The sequence below is a fragment of the Callithrix jacchus genome, chromosome 10 (genome assembly GCF_049354715.1).
Source record: "Callithrix jacchus isolate 240 chromosome 10, calJac240_pri, whole genome shotgun sequence".
NCBI classification, from domain to species: domain Eukaryota; kingdom Metazoa; phylum Chordata; class Mammalia; order Primates; family Cebidae; genus Callithrix; species Callithrix jacchus.
Window position 1 is genome coordinate 121,916,982 of NC_133511.1, and position 7,357 is coordinate 121,924,338.

Sequence of the window (7,357 nt, forward strand, 5' to 3'; positions counted from 1 at the left end):
GGTAAACCCTGGAGTGGAGGGGGAGCTGGGCTGGTACCAACACCGCAGACATTTTAAGCCTCGGTAGGAGCAGGGCCTGAAGTCCGACCTGGAACGTGAAGGACAAGGGGAGGTCTGAGATGGGCTGGAGGACGTTGGGGAGGGGAGGGCCTGGCTCTAACCAGTGGTATTTCTGATTTCTGTCCAGCTGTGTCCAGCCGGGGTGGACCAGGCGCCATGAGGAGAGATTAAAGCGGGGGACATATCAGTGGCTTCAGACAACACTTTTTTTTTTTGAGACAGGGTCTCTCTGTCACCCAGGCTGGAATGCAATGGCTCAATCATAGCTCACTGCAGCCTTGACTTAGGCTCCTACCTCAGCCTCCTGAGTAGCTGGGATTATAGGCATATGTCACCATACCCAGCGAATCTTTTACTTTACTTTTTGGAGAGACAGGGTCTTGTTATGTTGACCAGGCTGGTCTCGAATTCCTGGGCTCAAGTGATCCTCCGACCTTGGCCTCCCAGAGTTCTGGGATTACAGATGTGGGCAACTACACCCGGCCTGGACAACATTTTCTTCCTTTCTTTTCTAGACATGGTCTCCCTCTGTCCCCTAGACTGGAGTGCAGTGTGCAATCACGGCTCATCACAGCCTCAACCTCCTGGGCTGAAGTGATCATCCCACCTCAGCCTTCCAAGTAGCTGGGACTACAGGCCGATACCACCAGGCCAGGCTAATGTTTTTTTTTTTTTAGTTGGACTCTCCCTCTGTTGCCCAGGCCAGAGTGCAGTGGCATGATCTCAGCTCATTGCAAACTAAGCCTCCCAAATTCAAACGATTCTTCTGCCTCAGCCTCCCAAATAGCTGTTATTACAGGCATGTGCCACCATACCCAGCTGACTTTTGTATTTTTAGTAGATATGGGGTTTTGCCATGTTTGCCAGGCTAGTCTCAAACTCCTAACCTCAGGTGATTCTTCTGCCTCGGCCTCTCAAAGTTCTGGGATTACAGACGTGAGCCACCATGCCTGGCCACATTTGTATTTTTTGTAGAGTTGGGGTTTCACCATGTTGCTGAGGCTGATCACAGACTCCTGGACTCAAGCAATCTGCCCGCCTCAGCCTCCCAAAGTGCTGGGATTACAGGCTTGAGGCACTGGCCAACACATGATTTCATTAAAAGACCTGTTTAGGGGTTTGCCTCTCCCCTCGTCCTGGGATCTTCCTGAGATGGGGGCAGGATCACGTTCCTGAGGGAGGGGGTGTTCCATGAATGTTGTAGCAAACGGGGTGTTTCTCCCCACAAAGGGACTCCCATGTGATTATTTATTTATTTTAAAGAGACAGGATTGCACTATGTTGCCACGTTGACCAGGCTGGTCTCGAACTCCTAACCTCAGGTAATCCTTCTGCCTGGGCTTCTCAAAGTGCTGGGATTACAGGTGTGAGCCGTCACGCCTAGTCTTTTTTTTGAGACAGATTTTTGCTGTGTCACCCAGGCTGGAGTGCAGTGCTGTAATCTCAGCTCACTGCAGCCTCAACATACTGGGCTCAAGTGATCCTCCCACCTCAGCCTCCCGAGTAGCTGGGACTGCAGGCCCATACCATGATGCCTGATTAATTTTCAATTTTAATTTTTTTTTAGAGCCAGGGTCTCACTATGTTGTCCAGCTGGTCTCAGACTGGCCCTGCCTCCGATATCATCTCCCTAGAGGCCCACTCTGTAGCTACACAGAGCTCATGGGCTGAGAAATGTTTGGGGAAACAAGGTTGGCGTGTATTACCTAAATCAGCCAGGCTGGGATGGGGAGCCAGGATTCAAACCAAACTCTGGGAATCCCTTCCATTGCCTCCGATCTCCTGGAAGGGAGGGGGCAGGAGTTCAGATCCCTCTCACCTGAGGGATTCCTGGCCCTCATGGGGGCGGGGCAGGGGTGGAGCCCACAGGAGATACGAAGGGGCCTGCTCACTGAGGCCACACGGGGGCGCCAGAGACCAGAGGAGGGGTAGGCGCTCCAAACAGCATCAGGTTCCCATTTGGGGAACTGGGAATAGGGAAGTGCTCCTGGGTGGGAAGATGGGCCTCTCCTCTGCTGCCCCTTGTGGACAACCCTGGTGAGACCTCTGGGCCCAGCCTCACTCCCTATGTGACCCCAGGCAAGTGCCTTAACTTCTATGTTAAGTTCTCAGAAAGGTCCATCCGCGACCATCACTCCATCCCCACTCAGTATAGCTGAGTGGACACTGCGTGCCAGGGCTGAGGCCAGGGCTGCTGGGGGCAGAGCTGGGACTGGCATTCGGCACCCCCGCCTCTCACATGCAATTCCTTTTTTAGTTTATTAGTTTTTGTCACATCTCTCTTGCAAGCCTCAATTTCCTTGTCTGTAAAAGGGGGTTGGGTCCGGGCACAGTGACTCTCGCCTGTAATCCCAGCACTTTGGGAGGCTGAGGTGGGAGGATCACTTGAGCCCAGGAGTTCAAGATCAGCCTGGGCCACATAGTGAGACGTCATCTCTACAAATAAACTTCAAAATTAGCTGAGTGTGGTGGTGCAAGCCTGTAGTCCCAGCTACTCGGGAGGGCAGATCATTTGAGCCCAGGAAGTCAAGACCAATTCAAGGTCAACATGGCAAAATCCTGTCTCTACTAAAAATATAAAAATTAACTAGGAATGGTGGCGCGCACCTGCAGTCCCAGCTACTCTGGAGGCTGAGACAGGAGAATCACTTGAACCTGGGAGACGGAGGTTGCAGTGAGCCAAGACTGTGCCACTGCACTGCAGCCTAGGTGACAGAGTGAGACCATGTCTTTCAAAATAAGTAAATAAAAATAAAGGGGAAGGGTTAGGCCCTCCCACTCACAGGAAGTCTGTAAAGTCTCAGTCTCTTTCTGAGCTTATTCCAGCCTCAGCTAGCAGCCAGGCCTCCAGCCTTGACAGTCCAAAGCAGCCCCGGAACTTGGTGCCATGTCGCCCCAGCAGATCTGTTTTCCGATCCCATGGGGCCAGACCACTAAGGCCCCAGCAGCCCCGACCCACTCCCCACAGAGCCCTAAGCACGGCACAGCCCAGCTCACAGGGTGCTCCGGGGATGAGTCTTGGCAGGAGGAGACGCCCCCGAGAGCCTCAATCCCAGCCTGTCGGAGCAGTCGGGCCGCTCTCCTTCTTCCCAAGGTACCTTCATTCAAACGCCTCCTCCACACTCTACTACTCCCCATGTGCAGGAGGGCCCTGCCACACCTGCAGCCTCCCATCCAGCCCACAAGCCTCTTTGGTGCAGAGGGACATCACTAGCTCTCTCACCCAGCCCTGAGGGGAGCAGTCATGCTGATGACACCTTGCCAGTGTGTGGGTCCTCTTGGTATCTCAAAGTGACTTTAGATCTATTATCTTCACAAGGGCCACGCTAGGAGAGAGTTATTAGCCTCCTTTACAGATTAATGCATGGAAGCCAGGGAGGGTGATGGTGCCAGCCTTGAGCTCCTTCCTTGAGTCCAGACCCGTCCTGCAGAGGGCAGGTGTGTGGGGGCAGGGAGAGGCCCTGAGAACCCAGCACAAGGAAGTGGCAGGGAACCCCATGTCTGCCCCCACTGGGCATAGCCCTCTGGTGCTGGGAGCCCAGACACAAGGCAGGCTGCCAGGGTGTGTGGCATCTTGGCCACATCAGAGGGTTGCTAAGCCCAGGGCTGGGGCACCCTCTTCCCTAAGGTCCCGAGAATCAGCTCCAGGGAGAGGCCTAGGATGCGAGTCTCCAGCCCTGGCCTCAGGAAGCAGCTCTACCAGATGGTTTGTCAGGTCTGGCAGGAATGCCAGTCACCCCCTGCCCTTGGCCACTCCAGAAACGTGCATGTGGCACAGTGCCCCACTCCCACCCAGGAGGTCAGGACAGGAGAGGCTGGCTGTGGGTCACACAGCCCTGCTCGCTGCTGACCAGGCATGGGGCCGTGGGCAAATCTCTTCCTCTCTCTCTAGATGCTGTCTTTTTGTGTATAAGGGAGAGCTGCACCTGTTCAGGTGTGAGGGACAAATGAGCGTCCCAGTATGGCCACCAATGGCCGTTCCAACCTTGCTCTGAAGGAGGAGCCTGGACGGCAATGTGATTGGAGCTGGGAGCTCCCTAAGCCTACCCTCCAGCCTCAGGTGCATGGCTCTGATTTGAAGGTGCATCTGTTGAGATGGCTTCAGAGAATGGCTGATGCAGATGCTGGGGGTGCAGACCCCCCAGTCCGCCACCTAGTCCTGGCAGCCCCCTCCTCTGCCCCATCTGCCTGGCACCAGGGGCGTGTCCTATGAAAAATCCAAAGCTCCAAATAGGTGGACATATGGCGGTTTCATCATCCTGGTTTTCCTTCCAAAAACCTTCCCTGCACTGCTCCAACAAGCCATAGGGGCTCCCACGCTCTGCAGCTGCTGCAGCCCCATGTGGTTTTACAATTATCAGTCCCTCTGGGTGCACAGGAAGCCAGGCCCAAGCCCCCTTGGCCACCACCCTTCTGCCTACAGGCGCCCCTGAGTCTGCGAGCTGCTTCGGAGAAGGGTGGGTCCTGCCTGTTTTGTTCTGGGTGTTGGGTGAGGTGCCCTGCTCCCCACACCCCACCTGACTAACCTCCCTGGGGTGCTTGGCAAAGAAAGCCACTCAAGGTGGGTGTCCTAAAGCTTTGCCTCTCTGGCCACATCTGTTCCTGGATTTAGGGCTTGAAGAAACAGGCTCATTGGGGGAGAGGACTGGCTAGAGTGGCAGAGCTGGGATCGGAACTCAGGGCTGTCTGCCCAAGGTGGCCTTCCACTCACTGCTGGACCTGGTGTGCTTTGAACACAGGAATGGGAGTGGTGGCCAGGTGTCCTCACCTCCTAACCCTCACCACCCTGCTGGCCCTGGCTGGGCAACTCCTATGACTAGCCCATTTGATTTTTATTTTTTATTTTATTATTTATTTTTGAGACGGAGTCTCGCTCTGTCACACAGGCTGGAGTGTAATGGTTTTATCTTGGCTCACTGCAACCTCTGCCTCCTGGGTTCAAGTGATTCTCGTGGCTTGGTCTTCCCAGTAGCTGAGATTTTAGGCAAGAGACACCATGCCCGGCTAAGTTTTGTATTTTTATTAGAGACGGGCTTTCTCCATATTAACCAGGCTGGTATCGAACTCCTGAGCTTAAGTGAGCCACTCATCTTGGCCTATCCTTTCTCTTTTTTTTTTTTTTTCCACTGCTAAGAGTAGTATCGCCTCGGCCTCTCAAAGTGCTGGGATTATAGGCGTGAGCCACCGTGCTGGCCATTATTTTTTTACTAAGCTATTCTTCTAGAACACCCAGGGCACTGGCTGGATTTGCGGTTAACTTGTTTTCTAAGGAGAATAAATGCTTATTACATTTTTTTTTAAAGAGTCAGTGTCTCACTGTGTCACCCAGGCTGGAGTGCAGTAGTGCCATCACAGCTCACTGTAACCTCAAACTCCCAGGCTCAAGTGATCCTCCCACCTCAGGCTCTCTAGTAGCTAGGACTACCTGCAGGCACCCGTCACCACTCTTGGCTAATTTTTTTTTATTTTGGTAGAGATGGGCGTCTCTCTACGCTGCGCAGGCTGGTCTCAAATTCCTGGCTTCAAGCGACACCCCCACCTCCGCCAACCTTGGTCTCCCAAAGTGCTGGGATTACAAGTGTGAGCCAAACCCAGCCAGAAATATTTATTCTGAATGAGATCTTACAAGGAACTGCACATAAAACAGCTGTGCATGGCCAGAGGCAGTGGGTGGGTCCTGGGCTGTGAGGTGCTGCATGGGTGGGACCCAGAACAGGGTGCCCCAAAGGCTTCCAGGGGCTCTGGGAGCTGGGTGGCAGTGCTCCTCCTTTGCTGCAGGCCAGCCTCCGGAGAGGGAGCACCTTCCCCAGGGTCCTGGCCGGCTCCGGAGCTGGGGAGGAGGTGAGGGTGGGGGCTAGCCCTCCAGGTGATCGCATCCTCTGACCCTTCCTGAAACCCCATTGAAGCCCCAAAATGACCCCCAACTAGAAGAACCCAGACCAGGGCCATGAACTCTCAGGCAGACACCTGTTCTCAGCCCCTTTCCAGCCTCGGCTCAGCAGGCACTTCCTGGAGCAGCCCCAGGGGGTTCACAGCCCGGTCACCGGAGAGCCCTGCAGGTGGAGTACTCAGCGAAGAAGGGTGGGAGGCCGGCAGCCCTTTTCCCTTCCTCCTAGTCCAGGGGCACACTAAGTTCTAGGCCTTCTCTAATGCACTCACAGCTTGAACAAAAATGCTCCACCTCTCTTGGGTGACCCCTGCCCCAAGCTTTCAGGACCCCAGGCTGGAGTGACAGCATTGAACTTTTTTTTTTGAAATGGAGTCTGGCTCTGTTGCCCAGGCTGAAGTGTAGTGGTTCGATCTCAGCTTACTGCAACCTCCACCTCCCTGGTTTAAGCATTCTTGCCTCAGCATCTCGAGTAGCTGGGAACTACAGGTGCGTCCCACCATGCCCGACTAATTTTTTTTTTTTTTTTTTTTTTTTTTAGTAGAAATGGGGTTTCACCATGTTAGCCAGGTTGGTCTCCATCTCCTGACCTTGTGATCTGATCTGCCCGCCTCGGCCTCCCAAAGTGCTGGGATTACAGGCGTGAGCCACTGCGCCAGCCAGCATTTAACCTTTCATGTGGGTGTCTCAGCCCTGGGAACAGCTGTGGTCTAAGGGTGGGGCTGGGGGCTTCTACCACTCACTTTTCCTTACAGCGTGTGCTTCGGATCAGGAACCCCGTGGGAAGCATGCTGGAGCTGGACGGCCCGGCTTGAATCGGCTCCCACCCCCTTTGTTAGTCCGGCCGTCCTCAGTCTCGGACTGTCCCGCCGTGAAATCGGGGAACGTGAAATTCCTCAGATCTTGAGGGCACAGCTCCAGCTGGCACAGGGTGGATGCCCACAGGCGGCAGCTGAGTGGCCCAGGGACGGCTAGCCAGCCCTGTAGCAATTGAAGCATTCAACTGGCACCTCCAGTACTGGCCAGAGGACCAGACACCACCACAGTGGCTGGGCTCAGAGCAAACTGGGCCCGAGACCCTCAGGCACTTGTTTCTGTCCTGCTTCTGCCAGAGGGGCTGGAGCTGCCTCTACCCATGGACTTCAGGTCTGCACTTCAAGGAGGTCACTCATGAGTCACCCTTCCCTCTGCTGGTATAAACAAACCTCCTATCTGGGCCTAACCGGCCCCACCCTTAGTTGCATTTCTGTCATGGGCTATCTGCTGTCTTCAGAGGCCCGGCATCCCTGTGTTTAAACCACCCTTGGGGCTAGCATGGAGCCAGACTGGCTCCAGAACCCAGAAACCCTTGTTTACTTGATGCCACCCGGCACCAAGGGCCCCTCGGGTGCCCACTCATCTGTCTGTGGC